Here is a 20,494-nt window from a genome sequence, read left to right as displayed (position 1 = left end):
ACCTGTCGCTAGGTAAAGCAAGAAACTTAAGTCACAAAGTTTAACATCAATTACACGCAGATATGTTTAGTGTTGGCGGGAAAGAATGAAGAAAATAAAGCAATGTGTGTTGAATTCATTTAACATTCCTTTTTTTTTTGGATGATCGCGGCAGCAAATGGTCGACATTAATACTAGCGTGACCTATTTCCTGTTGCCAGTTTTCGCCGAGTGTCCCCTCTTGTCGAATTTCGTCCTCTATGGTCGTAGTGCCCTCTGGCCGGCGTAAAGTGCCTATACGTAGTTTGGGTTTTATAATAACTTCGGTTTTGTTGGAGTTTGGCCTCCTCACACGTTGGAGCTTGGCCTCCTCACAGAATTTGTCGAGGGATCAAATACATGAATAATAACTGAATTGCAATTGCCAAAGATGCTGCACACAAATTCTTGAACGCTACGCACTGTCAAGACAAGTAAAATATGTATTTTTTAATAAAAGAATATATTCTTATGTCCTAAAAATTGTGCCGAAAGTAACTGATATCAATGCATGCCACTGATATGATAAATGTAAAGGCCGTGAAATGAACAAGTTGAGGACAAATATGATAATGATACTTTGTCATTCGAAAGCCTTGTTTACATTTTTGTACATTTGCAACGGCCAGGGAAAATTGTCAGTGACGCTTTTCTTCATTCCAATGTACTCCGCAGGAGCAGCTGTCACCGGTTGCGTATTGTAATTGCACCGAAGTCGTAGTCGCAACAGAGATCACATATAAAAAGCAGCAGTTCTGTAATATATACATTAGAAATTCGAAGTACAATGGAATACACAAATGCCAAGAAAAAGATTGTTAAAAAACAAAAAAAGTGTGTCTGGAAACAAAGTTCACTGCATGTATCCACAAAACCTCGCAACAAGATATTTAAATATACGTATAAGTATACCCAATAAATCTACGTATCTAAGCAAACGTCACTTTATTATTTATTTGATACATACTGCCGGCCTGAGTATCAGGCCTTGGGCAGGAGTAGAATAAATGAATACAATGGTACAAAAATTCCTTATCAGCACCATCCTAACATTGCGCGTAACAGCACTCGGCACTGCGCATAACAAAGTGAGCATTCGATATCGCAGCTCATATATATAAAGCAAGAAAGAATACAAGTGAAACAACACAAGGATACAAAAATTCCGCATAAACAGCATCCCAACGCCGCGCATGACAGCACTCGGCACTGCGCATAACAAAGAGTATTCGATGTTACAGCTCAGAACGAACGCACACAAAAAAAGCATGAACAAAAGACGCTTGATAAACAGAAGGCAATAACTTATTGCAAACGGTCAAGCGCGCACATGAAAGACGAAATAGTGGGGCTTTCGACGACCTCAGCGGGCAGCTCGTTCCGATTATGGATTGTACGCGGGAAGAACGAGTATTTAAAAGCATTAGTTTTGGCAAAATATTCACCGACTTTCCTGGAGTGGAAGGATCGAGTTTGCCGTCGCTGTAATGGTTGAAAGTATAAATTCTTATCTATTCCTAATTTACCATGATACAGTAAATAGAAGAGTTTTAGTCTATCACGATACCGCCTTGTCTCCAAGCTCTCCAAATTGGCTCTCTTAAGAGGGCTGTAGGGTATGTTTTCCAACTATAAGAGTTATAAATAAATCTGATCGATTTCCTCTGTACTTTCTCGAGTTTTTGAATGTTAGTTTTTGTATGGGGGTCCCACACTACTGCGGCATATTCGAGGATCGGTCTTACATAAGTTTTGTAGGCCAAGAGTTTAATTCCTGTCGTTGATGTACCTAAAGATCTGCGTAAATATCCTAGGCGTTTCATAGCTCTCCTAATTATGTAAGTCACGTGATTATTCCAACGAAGATCATGATTAATTAATAGTCCTAGGTACTTGTAACTCGATACTTCAGATAGACTGGTGCCATTGAGAACGTAAGTGAACTTAAAAAAATTGAACCTTACGTGTTACCTGCATTGCCACAGTTTTCTTAATGTTAATACTCATTTGCCACGTCAAACACCATGTCGCAATTTAACGCTTTGTTTAATAGTTCCTGATCTGCCGAAGTGCGGATTTCTTTATAAATAATGCAGTCATCTGCGAAAAGCCGTGCCACAACAGGGAGATCCCTAACCAAATCATTTATAAAAATCAAGAACAATAAAGGCCCGAGTACAGAGCCCTGAGGAATTCCAGATTGCACAGGGGCAGGTTTAGAAGTTGTGTGGCCAACGGTGACTGCCTGGGACCTGTGGGATAAGTAGGCTGCAAACTATGCAAGTAACGAATCATTCTTGAGTATTGGTCTTAATTTTGAGAGCAGTTTAGAATGAGACACGCGGTCAAAAGCTTTCTCGAAGTCTAAAAATATGATATCAATTTGACTGGACTTGTCGATGGCCAACGTAAGGTCATGAACATTTTCGAGTAGCTGAGTAATGGTAGACATACCACGGCGAAAGCCATGCTGACGGTTGTCAATTATGTTGTTTAGTTCAAGGAATGTCGACAGGTGTTTGGATATGATATGCTCAAGTGTTTTAGTACAAGTACAGAGCAAGGAAATAGGCCTATACGATGACACAGGTGACCTATCGTTTGCCTTTGGAATGGGAGTAATGATGGCTTGTTTCCAATCGTGGAATAGTTCAGCGCTGGCGAGCGATGTTCTAAATATTAGACAGAGGTATTTCGAACACCATTCAGCGTATCGGTAGAGAAAAACAGTAGGAATACCATCAATACCAGGCGACTTTTTGATATCCGAGTTAAGCAAGAGCGAGAAGACGCCCTCTTCGCTTATATGAACATCGTCAATAGGTGGTTTGTCGTAGAAACCAGGGAAGCATGGAACGTTGTTGTCGTCACTGGTAAAAACCGAGCAAAAGTAATCATTGAACGCATCAGCGATTAGCGCCTGATCAGTCACAGCAATCCCTTGCAAAAGAAGACTGACTGAGTTTACTGATGATGGCGGCGAACTACAAAACTAGTGACATGCCCGCTTGCGCGTCGTGATTGCACTGCTCCCCAACGTTCATCGCACAAACAGCCATAGGTGCGGTACCACTTAAAAGGCGACAGGGCAACCACGTAGGCGTCAGCTGTGCCGTTTACGCCAGAGATGTGCTCCTCTCGCAAAAGTTCGTTATAGCGATAAGCAGACGCAGCGGTGATCGCTTGTGCTGCCGGAAGCAACAGGCCCGTCATTTCGCGATAGCTGTAAGCAAATTGAACATCCCTAAATAAAAAAAGAAACAGCTTTCAGAAGGCTGAAAATGGTGGAATAAGAGTACCAATAATGACCAGACGCAGTCTTTCACTGAATTTACGTTTATTTTTCATGCGATTTCACAGCAAGCGCTCGAAGAGGTCACCTTCTGCAGCGACACAACACTGGGACCTTCTGAATAACGCTTGCTGTCGTTGCCTTGAGCACCATCAGTGAAATGCTGTGGCAGACTTCAATTATCTTCTCCTGTAAGGATTCTGGAGTCGTCATTTCCGTCGTGTATACGTGATCCTTAATATAGCCCCAGAAGAAAATGTCAAGAGGGTTGAGGTCGGATGACATTGCCGGCCACGGCACAGGCCCGTTTCTCCCTATCCATCGCCCTGGGAAAGTAACATCAAGGCTTGCTCTTGCCTGACTGTCGTGCTTGACTGGCCCCGTCGTGCTGACACCACATTGCGTCAAGCTGGGCTAGTGGCATGTTGCAGCAGAAGTCTTCAACCAGCCCCTTGAGGAACTGACATACCTCTTGCCGGTCGGAGTGTTGTTAAAAACATTGGGCCAATGACATGTGGTGTCATATATTCCGCACCAAACGTTAAAAGACCACTGATATTGGTGGCGGGATATTCCTAGCCAGTGGGGATTTTGCTCACTTCTATAGTGAGCGTTGTGGATATTTACTCGGCAATTTCAGGAAAAGTTTATCTCGTCAGTCCGGATACCTTGGTGAGAAAGTCAGAATCCTGCTCCTCCTGAATCAAACTCCCATTCGCAAAGTTGAGTCTCTTTTGAAGATCCCTTGACTCCAGGCATTGATGCAACTGCAGGTGATAAGGGTGCAGTCCATCTGTTTTCAAAATCATCCAGGCAGTTGAGTTGGACACACCGAGCTGTGCACTCACGCTGCGCGTGCTAGCGTGTGGATTAGCTGCCATGAAAGACAAAGCGTTGGAGCGAACCTCATTGTTTATTACTCAAGCTCTCTGCCTCTTTCTTGTGAAGCTGCCGGTTTGCTTCAGCGACTCGTAGGTGTTGAATATTGTCATCGGGCTCAGTGGCGTACCCGGGTGCCAGCTTCAAAATATTCTTGCAGCCTGCCGTCTCTGTCTGCTTGCAGCTACTAGGGCAAGGATCATGTTTGCTTTTTCCTCGTTGGAAAAAGGCATCCCGAAATTGCTCGCGCTTTAGCGGCCGATGCACGATAGTCTGTTTATCGCTGTGTCGAATTACCACCTACCACTACAACCACGTCCATCAGTTGCTTTACACAGCACAGGAGATAACGGTTGCTCGCTTAAATCGAACAGCCAACGTTTGCGTCGCTGCTCTGTCGCTTTTTAAGTGGCAGCTAGTGCACCTATAGCTGTTTGTGCGCGGAAAGCTTGGGAGAAGTGCAATCACGACACGCAAGCGGGCATGTCAGGTTGTGTTTTTTTTTTTTATTTCGTGGGAATCCGCAGTGAGCTGAAAAACACTAATACTTAATAGATAGAAAGACAGAAACTGTTTATTCGGACGCTTTGCAATGTGCTCTGAAACTTTCTAATTGGATTTTTTTCCTAGCTTCGTTGCTTCAGAAATTAGTTAATTAATCTTGACTAATTATCTAATTAAACAATATACAAATATAGCTTACACAATGCATACAAAAGTGACAACATGCATTTGGTCGCGTCGTCTTAGAGTGCATCGGCATATTTTTAAACTCTGACTAAAGTTAGCTAAATACCCTGTATAATGCGTCAAACAAGGCAAATAAACATGTTGCGCAATCACAGATTCACAGATCACAGAATCTTAAGGCCCGCACCCCTATTCCCTCCACTCCCCCGATGCATCGCGTGCGACGGAAGGCGGCGTGCTTTCTTCCCGCTTTTCTCCGTTGCGCACGCAAGACTGACCCACCATTGTCGGCTCACCCCCCACCCCCCCCACTCCCGCTACGCTTTCACTGGCACATACAGCACGCGGCGCGCGCTGACGATGTTATCGCCCTTGGACTTCATACGGAATATGACGGCGACGACAGGAATGCGCCTTGAGCGTCCACCTAATTGCTATCGCAATATTATAGTAAGAGTGTCCGGCAAGTGAAGAGTCCCATGGCCCATGACTTTTCCCAAAAGTAGTAACAAAATCGAACGCGGCAACAATGTCTTTTTGTGTTTGTGTGTGTGCGGGGGGGGGCACCAAAATGAAGAAACGCGAAGGAAAGCATATTGGCCACAATCGAATGCCTACTGTTACGTTTCGCCTACGACGCGCGGTATAGCCGGCGCAGATGCAACGGACGCCGGGGCTTCGTTCAAAGCGGCAGACATTTTGGCCCGTTCGGCGCCGCCGCTACGCCTCCCTGCCAAGCGCGTCCAGGCATGTTCCGATGCCACGTGTCTTCATGTGCGTGTGTGAGTGTATGTGCATATTGGTGCCCACGCTTGTCGAAGCGCGGCAGCCGGGGAGAGGAGCTCCCAACAACTGTGAAGCGAGGGGATCTGACAGGCGCCGACACGACAGTATGAACCACCTTCTCCTCCCCATTGTGCCCGACCGGCGCCGACACGACAGTGTGAGCCACCTTCTCCTCCCCATTGTGCCCGACCGGCGCCGACACGACAGTATGAGCCACCTTCTCCTCCCCATTGTGCCCGAACGGCGCCGGCACGACGGCTGCGTCACCTTATCCCATTGTTCCCGAGCGGCACAGTCACGTGCTCGTCTATAGAGGGGTTCCTTCTTGCCCTCAACTGCGAGAGTATAAAAGCAGCTGCCCCCGGACGCCAAAGGAGGGCTCCGATTTCTTCTGTTGAGTAACGTGCTCTCCCGTCTCTCTACTTCGGTCACCCTGACCGCCAACTCTTTGCGATGTTAGAATAAACAAGTTGTTTTGTTGTTACCAGTCGACTCATGCTTTGCCGGGACCTTCGGATGCTTCCAGTTGTACCCCAGGCCGCCAGGCCAACGCTACCCTTGGGGCTTGCGACCCAGGTGCAACAACGGGCGTCAGCGCCGAGTTCCCAACAACTCGTACCAGCGGTGCGATTACAACACTACTTGGGGCACCAAATGTAGCTACTTAAGGAATATCCAAGAAAACGTGTAACGCTTGTTCCACAGAGAACCATATGCATGCTGCTCGTTATCCTACACTGCCGAGTTAAGACTTTCCGTAGACGTTGTGATAACATCGAAACGATGGTGCTGCCCTCAAGCGAACGCGTTGCAATCTGTCGAGTCCCCACAATGGTGACGGCGAGCGACCATTGCTTCTTTTTCTCGTCTGCTAGCGAGAAAGGGTCTAAAACTCTCCGAGGCCAAAATCCGCTCGGCCGGAGAAAAACCAACGCGCACCGCCGTGCGCCGCGCGGTTGTCAGGCCAACACATGAAAAACTCATGACCTCTGGCTGGCTATGGTAGCCCCCGGGTAGCGAGAACAAAAAATTGGGGAGGCTCAATGTCTCCTCGCGAATAAAATTCGAAGTAGAAAAAATAAATAAGACCGCAGTTACCTTTGCTGGCTTTAGTGTCTTGACATGCATGTATGCTTTGGCGCAGGTGAAAAAGATGTTGATATTGTTTTCTGTGACATGATGGCAAATATGAACCATCACAACGCTTTGCCTCATCGGACCTCGCTGCGTGCTTTGCCAACTTGACTGATAGTGTATTGATTTGGCTTGTTTCGTTGTATGGTCCGATGTACGACTTTAGAAAAGTAAACGCAGCTTTGGCATCAAATGTTAATAAGAACAATAAACCCAAAAGATCCGGAAATGAAAATGTAAAGCACGACTTTGGAAATGTCAATGCACCTTTCGCATCAAAACATTATGTGATCTTTATACCTCTAAAGTTTCCTAATTGAAATCCATACACTCCGTAGATTCTGCGGCCTCTGCGAGATGCCGCGGCGGGCCCGCTCGCCATCAAAGCGCGCTTGAAACTTTGTGCTCGGATGGGGATCTTTGCGTTATGTGACTCTAGGTGCATGGGCGTCGCCACAAAATCCAGCCCGAGTTCACAATCTTCGCGCCGAAATGTTCTTTCGGGCGCGAAAAATACATTCTAGAGAAAATCCAGAATGATTTCCGGCGCCGTCGGTTGTTTTGGTTGGCAGTGCATCACAGCACGAAAAAATTTCGGGGGGAGGGGGGCTGAAGCCCCATAAGCCCCCCCCCCCCCTGGCTACGCCCCTGCCCAGGTGGTCAAAATTTCCGGAGTCCCCCACTACGGCGTGCCTCATAATCATATGGTGGTTTTAGCCCCTAAAGCTCCATAATCTAACTTTCTAAAGGACCTTTTATCGTGGTATTCTAATCTTCCGTGACACGATCTTCTCAGAGCTCATGTGGCGAATTGCTTTTATGGTGCGAAAAATGAATAAAAAGACTTCACTGCTCGTCTTCATTGCTTTTCGAAGCAACACAATCTGCGCGTGCGCATTATAGTGCTCTTCAGCTGTAACTCTAAACTTGATCGCTACGCACGTGGCTAATAGGTGGCTTGCACTGACGTCATCGTAGACGCCATGCTTGTGCACCGTCACGGTGGTGCGTCACGTCCCGTCGAAGCTATCGATATGCTCTTACTGGCCTTAAAAACAAGTGCTTTACAAACGCGGCAGCGCGAAGTTTTTACAACAAAGGTTTTCTGGTATGCTGATCTTATAACGGTAGCTCGGTGAGAAATTTTCGAAGAAAATGCGATAGTTATCTCGTATGCGCGCCTCAAGGGTGCTAGTTCCCTTTATCGCTTCTTGCTGCGAAGGGCAGCAGTAACGCAGCCCGCCTAGAATACGCGCGTAACCTGCCAACCTACTGCATCTCTACCGTCGTCTGTTCTAAGGCGCGAAAAAAAAAGAAAGCCTAACTTATGTAGACCGCATCTCCATTTCGCTTCTTTACATAGGTCCAAGTGGAGCGAAACATTCTACGAAAGTGCGCATGTATACCAAAGTCGGGAAACGAAGCCTCCAAGCTCTGGTAAGTTACTCTGGCAACTTATGCAAAACTCGACTGTGTGACGCCTACAGAGTGTTTCGTTCCGAAAGGCCGCGTGCTGGCCTTTTCTTTTACTTCCTGCGTTGCAGGCCGAATCTGTCGATGTCTATCTTTTCACGGGCACGTTTCGTGTTTGAGCGGCGAACGCGCGCAGCTTTCGAGCCTGGCCCGGCGGCACTGATTTCCCATGACTCCGCCAGCAGAACCTTCGGAGGAGCTGGCGCCGGCCCGAAAAAGGGTGCGTTCGCGCCGCGCGGCCCCGCTCACGATAGGATCGCGAGGCAGCGCACATAAGCGCGCGCGCGCGCGCCACATGCGATGCTCGCCGAGGCAACACCCCGCGCGATGTGGCCGTAAAGAACCCGCGAGCGAAGCGCGCGGGAAACGAAACGCCGCACAAAAGATGGGAGACGAGAAGACCGGGTGCCCGTCGGAGGGCGGTGGGGAGGGCAACCAGGGAGCAACACCGGTCTTTGCTACGGCACTTCGGGCGCGCAATATCTGACGACACTGCTCCCTCAGAAGCCGTGCAGGTGGGGGCCGCGTCGTCTTGTTTGCCCCCTTCGGGGGAGCGCCGCCCGCATCCCACGCTCAGGAATGCGGAACTTCGCGATCAGACTCGATCGACTTTGAGCTTAATGTCGTGCTCGCAAGTTTCCATTTTTGCCTGCCGCACTTTGCTTGCTTCTTTCTTTCTGCGACTCCTATTGTGCGAATTTCTTTCTTTTCGTCTTTGGACTGTAATAACATTGCTATGTACGCGATGTTTCCGCGAATATAAGAGGGCATTATGCGCCCAAGAGTCCAAGGGCCGCGAAAAATAAATGGATACAAAATCGAGCGTCGTCGACGTCCTAGCGAATGCAGCACTCTGTCGCGGTGCGGCTGTTGTCACGGAGAGAGCATTTTAAAAGGGTCGAAAAGTGCGTGTCGCGTTTACGAGCGCGCACGCATTCGCTGTGCACGAATGCCGAAAGCGCCAAGGGAAAAGTTGTCGACGGTGCTATCGGCGCTCTCAGCCTTTTCTTCCTGCTGCTTGCATACACACAAAATGGAACCGAGTAGACACTTCGAGAACTCGCTGCTTTAGTTCGCGCAACATCTTTCCGCATTGGCGCGGCTTTCTTGTTGTCTGATCGGGGCTCGGAAAATGCCTTTCAAGTGGAAGGTTCCAGGTAAGTACAAAAATACGGTGTTTACACCTGGAATTTATTTTGTACAAAACAAAGCTGAATGAGCTCCTGGCTGTTTATTGAAGGTGCTTGATTGACACGCTGGTACTTAACGAGTTGATAGAGGGCGGACACCTGTTTTTGCTAAAAGCGCTAGTAAGATCGCGATTCGGTTACTCGAATAGATGGAAATCGGACCACGCAGGTCAAACCGTGCTCCAGAAGTTCACGGTCGACGGCGAAAGAGCGGGGCCGTGAAAAACGAGAGCTTTTTGTTTGTTTGTTTCTTTTTTCCTCCCCCCTCGTGTCGCGGTGCAAAGAACGCGGCACATGCGAGCAGCCGCCGCAGGTGGGAAGTCGGCCCAGAGGCAGCCGGCACCCGTCGTTGCACGACTCTGTCGGCGGGACGAGCAACGCCGACGCGGCGGCTGTGGTGGCACCGGTCCGCGTTCCCTCTCCCGGCGCGTCCCACGGTTGCCCGACTCCCGACCGCTTTTTCCTGCTGACGCAAGACGCAGCCAGTCTCGTAGCACGCCTCTCCGTCTACACTCGTCGGCGCACGAGCGACGCCATTCCGCACGACGCATCATCGGCCGATAGTTTCCTCGGTGACGGGATAAAAAAAACCGCAGCGATAAGCGTCCTCGAGGGGGGCCCCACCCGACAACCCCTGGCCACAAGGCCGGGGCTCCCTCTCCACAAGAGCGCCACCACGGCCAGCGGCGGCAGCAGCCAGGTAAGCGGCCGTCCGGGTCTTGTTTACGGCTACCACTGGCGCGGCGTGCGATCGCGAAGCCCGCTGCCGCGCCTTTCGCCGCGATGTCTTGCCGCTGTTTTCGCCCGACGCGTGCACGTACGCGACGGAGCGGACCAGCAGCAGTCGTGACTTGCAACCGGCGGCCGCCGCCACCCCTGGCGGGCCCAGCTGAGGCCAGGTGAGGCTCGTTGGGAAATTTGCGTGCACTACATGCTACGGCGCTGCCCGGAGCAAAGCCACGGCGCTTTATCTGAGAGAGCGTGCGCTGCTTCGCGGAGGACCACCGCCCGTGCGAAGGGCATGTTTGCCAGGCTGTGTCCTGTTGCGTTCGGCTCGCGTTACCGCCTCGTGATGTGTCCGGGGAATCCGCAGCGCCGACGCGCGCTACCTAGCAGCTGGCCGCTTGGTCGGCGAGAGGCATGTGGTACCCACGATGCGTATTTCACTGTGAAGTGTACGAGTCGTTTTTCCGGTTTGAAGTCGGTGAGTCCGACCAGAGGGTCGTGTGAAATTCCACGGTGGTGTTTCGGCGCCATCAGGATACCTCTGTTCCCGTCGTTCTCAGCAGTGGGTACGTGCCGCTGACATTGCGCAACGGTGCTGGTTTACGTCAGACCTTCCTAGTCTGCTTCTTGTTCGAACCGTAAGTAAGATTGATTACTCAAATGTGGCCCTTAAGTAGGCTGAGCTTTGTCATCGCTTAGCTTACGTCGCTGTCTAAGGCATGGTGTACTGGTGCTTGAAGATGCGAGGAGAAGCGCTGTGCTTCCATCAACGCTGGCAGCATTGCGCTTGTGTTGGTTGGGCGCAGCGCTTGTCCTTCTTTTCGCTTGCACAGAGGGAATTTGTTTGCTCACCTGACTAAACTATTACTTGTCAAACGCCTCCAATTAAAAACAAAACAAGAAACGGCAAATACCGTTGTATTACTTATATCATTTTGCGCCAACTTCGGTTCACCGATTATGTTTCGCTAATGCAGAAAGTTCCAACAGTGTCCGTCTAACTATGCGATTATTGTAACGTATGCGTAATGTATGATACGTATGTATACTCTCCGCCAATATGAAAGGGTCATGTGTGTTCCTCAAATTTATTTTCCTATTGAAGAATCCCTCTCATGGAACTTTTTCTCATTAAAATGAACGCAAAAGGAAACTTACCAACTTCGAATATAAATCCGGCGTTCCCTTTCATATTGGTGGTGAGTGTGCAATGCCGAAAACTTAACATTTTCTCGCTGCTTACAGCAATGTCCCACGATAACCACTGTGCTTTTTGCGAGTCTGTATATAGGGTGCTGTCCTTTAGGCCGAGATGCGTAACTTAATCAGTAACGCAAGCGGTTGTCACATGACGGTGCTGAAAGTATCCGAAACTTGCTCCTAATAGCACATGTCAGGTACGTAACGGCTTTCAAGTGCACTTAGCGTCCTGCATTGCCTTGCCGTTCGTTTATTGCATATCTTACAGCGCGTGGTAACCCTAAATAGGGCAAGCTTTACTCTGCTCGGGAACGCGCTACAACGATCATTTGTTCGTACAACCGATCCGAGTTCTTGTTTCACAATGGTGTCAGGATCCGCCACAAGAACGCGCAGGTGACTAAACAGTTTCACCACGCTTCTAAGTGACAATGTCGCAACGAGGCTGCTAAGCCATCGCCGCCGCGGCTCAACCGTCCCAGCCCTAAGAATGGCGCTCGCTGCGCCCCTTACACGCCCAACAAAGCCGTTTGCAAAGACGAAGCTCCACGGAACGGTGACACAAATGACCAAGTTTCATTAATGGTTCGGGGAAGACCGTGTAAGGCCGCTCCACGACTAATTAAACTCGAAATGCCTCGAGGGAGTGCATTTCTGTGAGCCACGTGCGGCGTCTACGCGGTATCTCGGCGCGACGCCTTCAATGCAGACGGTACGCTTCGCTCTAGTAAGCGACCTAAACGCTTCTGTACCCGCTGTGCGAAGTCGGGCGGAGACCGTAATCGTCTAATTGAAGGCTTCGCGGCAGAATGCAGCTTCGTGGATGGTACATATACACTGGCTTCAAGGCCGCTCTTGAGGCCCCGTAATGGCCCTTGCCAAGCGTGGAGCCAGCCGTGTTCACTCACCTGCGCTAACGCCCGTTATTCGGCGCGTGTTTATATAGAGCCATCAATTGTGATTACAGGTGGCGCTTGTGAAGAGCACAAGAAATGGGCTGGGCCGTAAGGAACAGGTTAAAAGACAATGAAACGGGTGGTTTTGGGTCACCAAAATCGGTCCCGTGTGGGACATTTGTTACAGCAGATAGAGAAATAGTGCGCGTTTGAGCATCTGCTTCATTTTAATGGTTGTTGCGTTTCAGTGATTTTAGCCGCCGTTATCATTGCACCTCATAAACCGTTTAAGGTAACCCGAGGAACGTTTGCATAAGAGGAGCACCAGTCACATTGTTTACATCATTTTATGCGAAGAACAAATGCAAGTTCCTGTTTTGTAACATTAAATGGGTGGCTAAATAAAACTTTCACAGTATTAGAAGATACATTACCTTAACGACTGGAACGTATTCCTTGCAACTTTGGAGCGTTCGATGTAGTTTTGAAAATTTCTGCATGTCAGCACGTGCACGTGTGTATTCACGTTCCTGAGCGCTTCTTTTGGACCTGTTTACTCGGCAGCTTCGTGCCGGCACGCCAACTTCGCGTATATAAATGAGCTCTGTCATGTTGTGGGCCTATCTAAAAAAATGAACGGGCGTTCGTGCATTTAGTTGATGCGCCATGACTCAAGTTTTGCCTGTTTTTCTTTTACTCGTTTATGCAGTGACACCGCCGAGGTTATGAATGGCATAGAATTTCCGCTCCGCCCGACAGCGTGCAAAACAAAGAACCATAATTGTGTCTTCTCTAACAAGGGCTTGCCTGGTACGGCGGGTCAAGTTGACGGGTTTCGTGCTGAAGGCATAGTCCCCGCGCTCATTGTTTACTGTGTGTCGACTCGAGTGAAAGGCAATATCTCAATATCTCTCGCTGACGCATGCATGCATGCGACTTGCACCGTGTGCGCCTGCAGACGCATGCCCCCAATAACTCGGAGGTCAGTGGACCGCGTATACTGCCACATAACGAGCGAAACATTTTGCTTAAAATATCGCGATCTCGAATTACAAATAGTTTTGTTTGTTTTCAACGAAAACGTGATCGCGTCTTACGATAAGCGCCTTATGCATTGAGGGCCCCCTCATGCACTATCAGTGGTTACAAATGCGTTGCTCTATGTTCGAGTGGGTCAGTATTATTTGCAACTCAGGTATTGATTACCTTGACACGCTGTGTTCTCATTTGTAATTGTAACATGAGCAGAACCGTTGACCGCGTAAAATATAATGCAGTATTTATGCTTGCGCAAACCTTAAAGTGCAATGTAGGGTCATTGGAGCAATTATACCGCTTGCGGCGCTTCGGGGCAATAGTTTGTAAGTTGGGGAATGTTCACGCCATACCGCGCCCTTTAAGCTCTGCGCGCGTACTTGGCGCCACCATTACATAAAGAGAACTTGTCGGTGGCTTTACGAGCAGACAAAGCAAATGAGAGAACGCGAGAACTTCGTTTGAAAATGTGAACTGCATATATTTACCGACGTGCCGAAATGCACAGTTGTGGTGTGTGGACTGCGAGTTGGGATTGCTCTATCATATCTCACGCGCCACGCCACGTGAGACACGGCAAGCGGCGTCTGTCATTGATCATGCTATGTTGTGCTTGGATGTGTGTACAAGATGAGTCGCGAGATGTTCAGACGGCGCGGGAATAAACCGGCGGGGGGGGGGGGGGGGGGCGTCTTTTTCTGTGGCTCGGGTTCAACACGTTTGGACTTCAACCTAGCTGGACGCCTGGTGCGCGCTACACGGCGGCCTATCACGAAAGGCGGCTGCATTCGTGATTGAAGCAACTTTGCTTCCCGAGTTTCGCAGCGTCGCAAGAGCACAACGTCACGCACTGTTTACTCTGGTTCACATGGGATCATGTGTGCTTGCTGTACGCTATCAACAGTAGCGACACGCCATGGTTGCACGAGGTCGTGGGATCAAATCCCGGCCACGGCGGCCGTATTTCAGTGGGGGCGAAATGCAAAGAAACACCCGTGCACTTAGATTTAGGCGCACGATAAAGAACCCCAGGTGGACAAAAGTAATCCGGAGTTCCCCACTACAGCGTGCCTCATAATAAGGCCGTGGTTTTGGCACATAAAACACAATAATTTAATTAATTTTAGTCAGCAGTAGCAGAGCCAAGATGTAATTTGTAGGGGATATTGAAGCAAAGTTCTTGGGAGTCAGGCCTCGCAGTTCATCAGCCCAGAAAGCCGTTCGAGCGCTTCTTCAGTAACTGAAGCCAACTCCGGACTTGAATGCCCGACTGTAGACATGCTGCACCTAGTTTAGTGCATGTGAAAGTGCGATATAGACTCATGTCTTCTCTCTTTCTTTCACTCCACCATCCTCACGTGTCGGGTAGCAAACAGGAATCAGCCTGGTTAACCTCCCTGCCTTTCCTTCCCCCCCCTCTCTCTCTCTGAAGCCTCATGCTGATTTCATTGCTTTTTTATTATTTTTTTTTTGGGGGGGGGGGCTGCTTATAATCTGTTTCTCGTTGTTCTCAGAGATTAATAAGATTTCCAGGTTGCTCTGGCACCAAACCTGCGGCCCTTGTTAATGCTACTAGCCCGTCAGAATAGACATATATTTCAGCGTGAAGTATAGCAGCCGCCTTCCAACGCGTAAAGGCAACTAATTAAAAACTTCGTAATAGTTCGATTTTTTGTTCAATAATGCTTTATTAACGGTTTACCTAGACAGAGCTAAGTAACCGGGAAGGACTCTTTACTTCCGTATATGTCAACGTTAAGATCGTGCATATTTTCTCCAACTTCGCAGCAAAACATGTTCCTTGAGTAAAAACCGAGCAGGACAGATGAAAAAAGACAATAGCCCAGACTTGCGCGATTACTCCGACACAGATTTACTGCGACAACAGCAGGCCCTCGCAGCGGACACCTCGCCACCGTCTTGAGTACTTCCTTACGATGCGCACAACGTTGTCTGGGTCCGCTACAGTGGGGACTGCACGTGGTCCCCGAAATACACGCACAGACGCCAATAGAGAGTTTGCGTGTCGCTCAAAATCTGCGATCGTTTCTCGGTATATATAGCTGAGTGGTTAGCGCGGCTGGCTCCCATGTGCACGGCCACCGTGACGTAATGGAATATATGAATTGACAGATGGACACAGCAAGCCAAATTTCGGGTTTTTAACAAGAAAAAGATTTTAAAAAAAACGCTCTTCCACTTAGCGATGAATGACATCTGCAACGGTGGAGAGCTGTGTGATGTCGGCTGCTCGTCAATTCTTGTTCTTTTTTTTAACACTTGTGCAACTTTTACGGGGTCTGATATTAACTATATACAATGTTCGGCTTCTCCCGACTAGCATCTGTACGGCTTCTCAGGACGTTCCTGCGGCTTGGATCCTCAGTTCGCATTGCTTGGACACTCCGTCGTAACCGCACCGAAGGGCTCTAGCCCCCTTGCTTTTTTGAACCCACCGATATTTGCACTCCGTCAAGCCTCTTACGTTGCACCTCAGGCGATCTCTGCCTACACTATCATTACGCCTTCGCCTCGAACTGATGCGACATCCCTGCGTGTTTTTTCTCGTAACGTGACTCCATCTTAAAGGAGCCATGAGGCATAACCTTCTGTCCACCTCTACGCCTACCCTTTGTTTTTCCTCCTTCTTTCTCCTCTTGTACATTTTCGACTTGAAGTCCCTATATGGGCCAACGTTGCTGTGTGCTCCGTCGTAACGCCTCTCTATGGCTGCCTGGCTCTCCCTAGCCCAGTCAATACAACCAGTATCTGATTGGCAACGACCTTCTTTTGGCTCATATTCACACTGCGTTGATGTACGTCCTCCCTCAACCCTTGCCCTCACGTTTCGCCGTCATCTTCTCTCTCGCGCGTCGGCAACTCCGGTTTTACGAGTCTCAGGCTGCGCAGACGCCACCGCCGTCGGAATCTGCGTAGCGCGTACCACACATCCAGCACCAAATGCGAAGTTTGCAGGTTGCACGATAGCTCTGCGGCTATTGTGTCCGGCGCGCGGCTTCTTATTGCCGCAGTGGCAACTCGGTTTTTCGCAGCATATCCTATTCGAGCTGTCATGATGCCACGTAAATCGTGACCTCCTACTATTCTATGAATAGTGCGAACTGAATAACGCCAAGAGTCGATGCGCGCTGATTCGTCGCACTTGCGCGAGTAATTTTCGTCCCTAGCCGGGTTCTTCTGCGCTTGGCCGATCGGTGTGTCGTTTCGAGGACAGCAGACACGAAACAAGGTGGCAAGAAGCCGTTGGCGGCGACGACGACGGGGAGAAAACTCTCTCAAAATGGCGCTGAAATCGTCCGCGTGTCGCGGTCGACCCGCTGCTGCTGCTGCCTTGGATGCCGGCCAAATGGAGAGGCGTCGTCGTCGGTCGCAGATAAACACGAACGCCCGGAATGCGTTCTAAGCGACGCGAAGAAGAAAAAGACAAAATAACCAAGAAAAGCAACGGCGCCGCGAAACGCAGCCGTCCTCGACGGAAAGACTGGGGCGGCTTGCTACGATTTCAAGACTGAAATCAGCAATATCGTTTTGCCTGTATGCATTCCGTACTGCTCGGACGTGGAAGTAGTCCTATCGGCGTGTAGCGCTCTGGCATTGTTGGATCTTGCATGCGGTCACGAAGACGGAAGCCACGTGAAAGGAAGGTACGTGTATTGTTTGGATCGCACCGCTGGTACGATCTGTTGGGAACTCGGCGCTGACGCCCGTGGTTGTACGTGGGTCGCAAGCCCCAAGGGTAGCGTTGGCCTGGCGGCCTGGGGTACAACTGGAAGCATCCGAAGGTCCCGGCAAAGCATGAGTCGACTGGTAACAACAAAACAACTTGTTTATTTTAACATCGCAAAGAGTTGGCGGTCAGTTTGACCGAAGTAGAGAGACGGGAGAGCACTTTACTCAACAGAAGAAATCGGAGCCCTCCTTTTGGCGTCCGGGGGCAGCTGTTTTTATACTCTCGCAGTTGAGGGCAAGAAGGAACCCCTCAAAAGACGAGCACGTGAATGTACAATGGGCTAATGGTGACGCACACTGTCGTAGCGATGCCGTAGCACCATGTCGAGCACGATCTCGTAGCACCCTGTCATAGCGCTGCCGTAGCACCATGTCGAGCACGATCTCGTAGCACCCTGTTGTAGCGCTGCCGTAGCACCATGTCGAGCACGATCTCGTAGCACCCTGTTGTAGCGCTGCCGGTCGGGCACAATGACTGTAATGAGGGGATGATCCCTGCTTTCGCATCGCCTGGTTCTGGCACAATGACTGGAATGCGAGGGTGATCCGTTGCGGTCGCATCGCCGCAGTCGCGCCTGGAAACACCTGCCGATGAGCGTTGCGGTGACGACGATCGGGCCAAAATGTCTGCCGCCCCTCCGCAGTCGCGCCGGCAAAACCACGTGTCGCAGGCGAAACGCAACAGTATACAGGGCAGTATTAGTTACAAAAGGAAGAGTCGCGTTCGCAAATTCGCTGGCACCGTATTAAATAAATCTTCAACACGTTTTTTCTTTCGCGGCAAATATCCAATAAAGTTTTCGCACCTCCTTGCCACGAGTACATGCGAAGCGGAGGTGCCCGCCCAGCTCCGTTGCCCTAGTCCCATTGAGGGCTTCGGTCTGGAGATGTGGAGTGTTTACTCCTGTAGAGAAGGTGAGGCCGGACCTCAGGCATGCCCCAGAAAACATAGCGTCCGGTACAGCGAGGTAGGCTAGGAAGACGATCTTATCGTGCTCTGGAAAAACATTAGTCCGTCGTTCCGGCCCGCTCGGAACCAAAGTTCGTCACGGCGGGAACAGGCAACCTAACTTGAAGAAGACCGCCGCAGTGGCGCTAGAAAGTTGACCTCGGTGTTGACAGCAAACAAGAGCATTCCCGTCAACCACGTTTGCGGCGCTAAGAATGTCATATATTCACCGAGGAGCCAGCAATCGTGTCTGCCCGTCCATGAATGTGCAGACATGCAGACATTTATCTCAGTACAACGTTCGCTGCTAGTACAAGATATACGGAACTCCTCGGTCGTAGAAGTCCCGGACATCTGTGCAACTGTACAAGTCGTCAAGCACCGCGGGATGTTATGTCGTCCCATGGCAATATGCAGCACGAGGAGTGATATGTCCGGGATTACAGCGAATGTTATATGCAGGTGCCACTACACAGTAATGACCTGATGGATTATTCGGTTGGTGATGGTATATGGAAGCTGTAGGGGTACGACGTATAGTCGCACTGTATATCGTATGCGTTCTATATACATAGGGTGTATCACGTAACCTTAACCAAATTTAAAAAATAAAGTGCTACACCTTACATAAATATCAACGGCATATTGTTTGTGGTCCTGAGTTACTATTTTTTGAAGCCCGATTTGTTGGCCAATTAGTTACGTTTAAGATATGTCATTAAACGTAAGTTTTAGGCCATAAGTTTTATCGGAAAAGCTGTAGCGCGAAACAACCTTGTTGTGTCGCTTGTGGTTGGGAGTGGCGTTCACGAACGCATACTCCTACCGTATGGGAATGGCCGAGAGCCCGATGTGCGACTCCTGTGGGTGCGAGGAGACCATCGAGCACCTATTGTGTACCTGCCCTCGCTACGATGTCCAACGCCTCTCTCTGCGGGCAACTTTACGCCGACTGGACTCGAGGCAGTTCACCGAGTCAAAGATACTCGGACCGTGGCCACACCCGTCACCGGCTCGAAAAGCGCTTCGTGCACTAGTGCAGTACTTGAAGTGCACCGGCTTAAGAGACCGTTTATAGTGTCCTTATGTATGGTGTCCCTCCCACACGTACTCAGTGCTTACTCTCTCCCTTTATTCCTCTTTCTATTCCCCTTTCCCCCACCCCCAGTGTAGGGTAGCAAACCGGATGCTGTTCTGGTCGACCTCCCTGCCTTTCGTATCCTTGTTTTCTCTCTCTCTCTCTCTCTCTCTATAGCGCGGGTTCGGAAGTACCTAATGAAGCTGTTTCCATGACGCTGTCTATCTTGCGGTTCTTTTACTGCTTGCGCTAGAGATCGAAGCTCGCGAAGTATGAAAGGAATCGCGTTACTGCGTGCTTACGCGTCTGACTGCAACGTTCTCAATCGCGTTTCCAAAAAACGCAGCTAAGGTGCCTGTCGAAAGCCGACAAATGTGTTTGCTTACGTGTTCAGCGCCGGTATGTCACTTGTCAATTAGGACCGTGGCGGATTTCGACCGTCGTAATGAAGGTTGTGACTTACTGAACGCCGTGGCCATTGTTTCTCTTTTCTTTTGCGAGATGGGCATGCGGGCTTGTTTCTTTCGAAACACGATTGAGGGCGCTGCAATCCGCGGCGAGCGTACTGTGACGACTTTTTTCTTATTTCGCGGTATTTCTGAACAATACGAAAAAAGAAATATACACGTAAACGTTATCCCGGCAACAACTTCGTTGTGTGTTCCGGAGCACGCTAACTTTTCAAATAAGACTGATGGCCTGAAAGGAAAATTGCAGTTTTTCTAACTAATCGCATTACAAAAAATATATGCAACTTAAGACGACTACCAACAAATATACCGTTGAACTCATACGTCTAAGAGGAGCCACCGTATTTTTTAATGTTTAAATCATGTTACTCGAATCGTCCGGTACATAAAGAGCGCAACAACGTACTTAATGTTCTGAAGGGTCAATGTTAACCGACAGAATGAGATAGAGGAATCACGCAGAAAAGAATGCGCTGTAACGAACATATTTGCAAAGAAAATTGAGGTACAGAGAACTGATTCGGCTGTGGATGCTGCTGCAAGCAGCGATTCATGGCTTGCGTTCTGGCTTCTATTATTTACCCCTTCGTATTTGGTACTTCCAGGCTCTCCCTGCGTCTGTTGTGTTCACCCTTCACACGAAGATGGCGACCAGCCTACTTTTGCTGCCATATATGGCTCGGGTGGTGATCTTATGGTCGCCACCGTAATTTATTTGAGAACCACGTACGAGACACCTTCTCTGAAGGACGCATTTGTACATCTCCCGCATGTCTTTTTTTTTTTTTCATAAATAGTGTGACATGTTTCGCCGCATTCGTTTTTATTGTTCTCTCTTTTTCTTGAAACAGTGTGCTTGCGCAACTGCATTTTGTACGCTAGCGTAGAAGCTCCCCTCAGGTGTTCACAGCTGCGGAACGGTTCATGA

General features: G+C 49.4%; 1 protein-coding gene across 3 annotated transcripts in view; it reads left to right on the top strand.

Annotated features, from left to right (window-relative positions):
- Positions 1–9,850: 9,850 nt before the first annotated feature.
- The window catches only part of LOC142566100 (uncharacterized), a 66,826-nt gene continuing 56,182 nt past the window's right edge, over positions 9,851–20,494 (top strand). Inside the window, exon 1 of one of the 3 annotated variants that reach the window (XM_075676873.1) lies at positions 9,851–10,162. The gene's annotated coding sequence lies outside the window, so the exon portion shown is untranslated. The other 2 variants (XM_075676883.1, XM_075676889.1) reach the window with 2 other exon arrangements.

This window comes from Dermacentor variabilis, chromosome 1 (assembly GCF_050947875.1).
Source record: "Dermacentor variabilis isolate Ectoservices chromosome 1, ASM5094787v1, whole genome shotgun sequence".
Taxonomy (NCBI): domain Eukaryota; kingdom Metazoa; phylum Arthropoda; class Arachnida; order Ixodida; family Ixodidae; genus Dermacentor; species Dermacentor variabilis.
The sequence above is the reverse complement of the archived record's forward strand: the minus strand, read 5'-3'. Positions and strand labels throughout refer to the sequence as shown.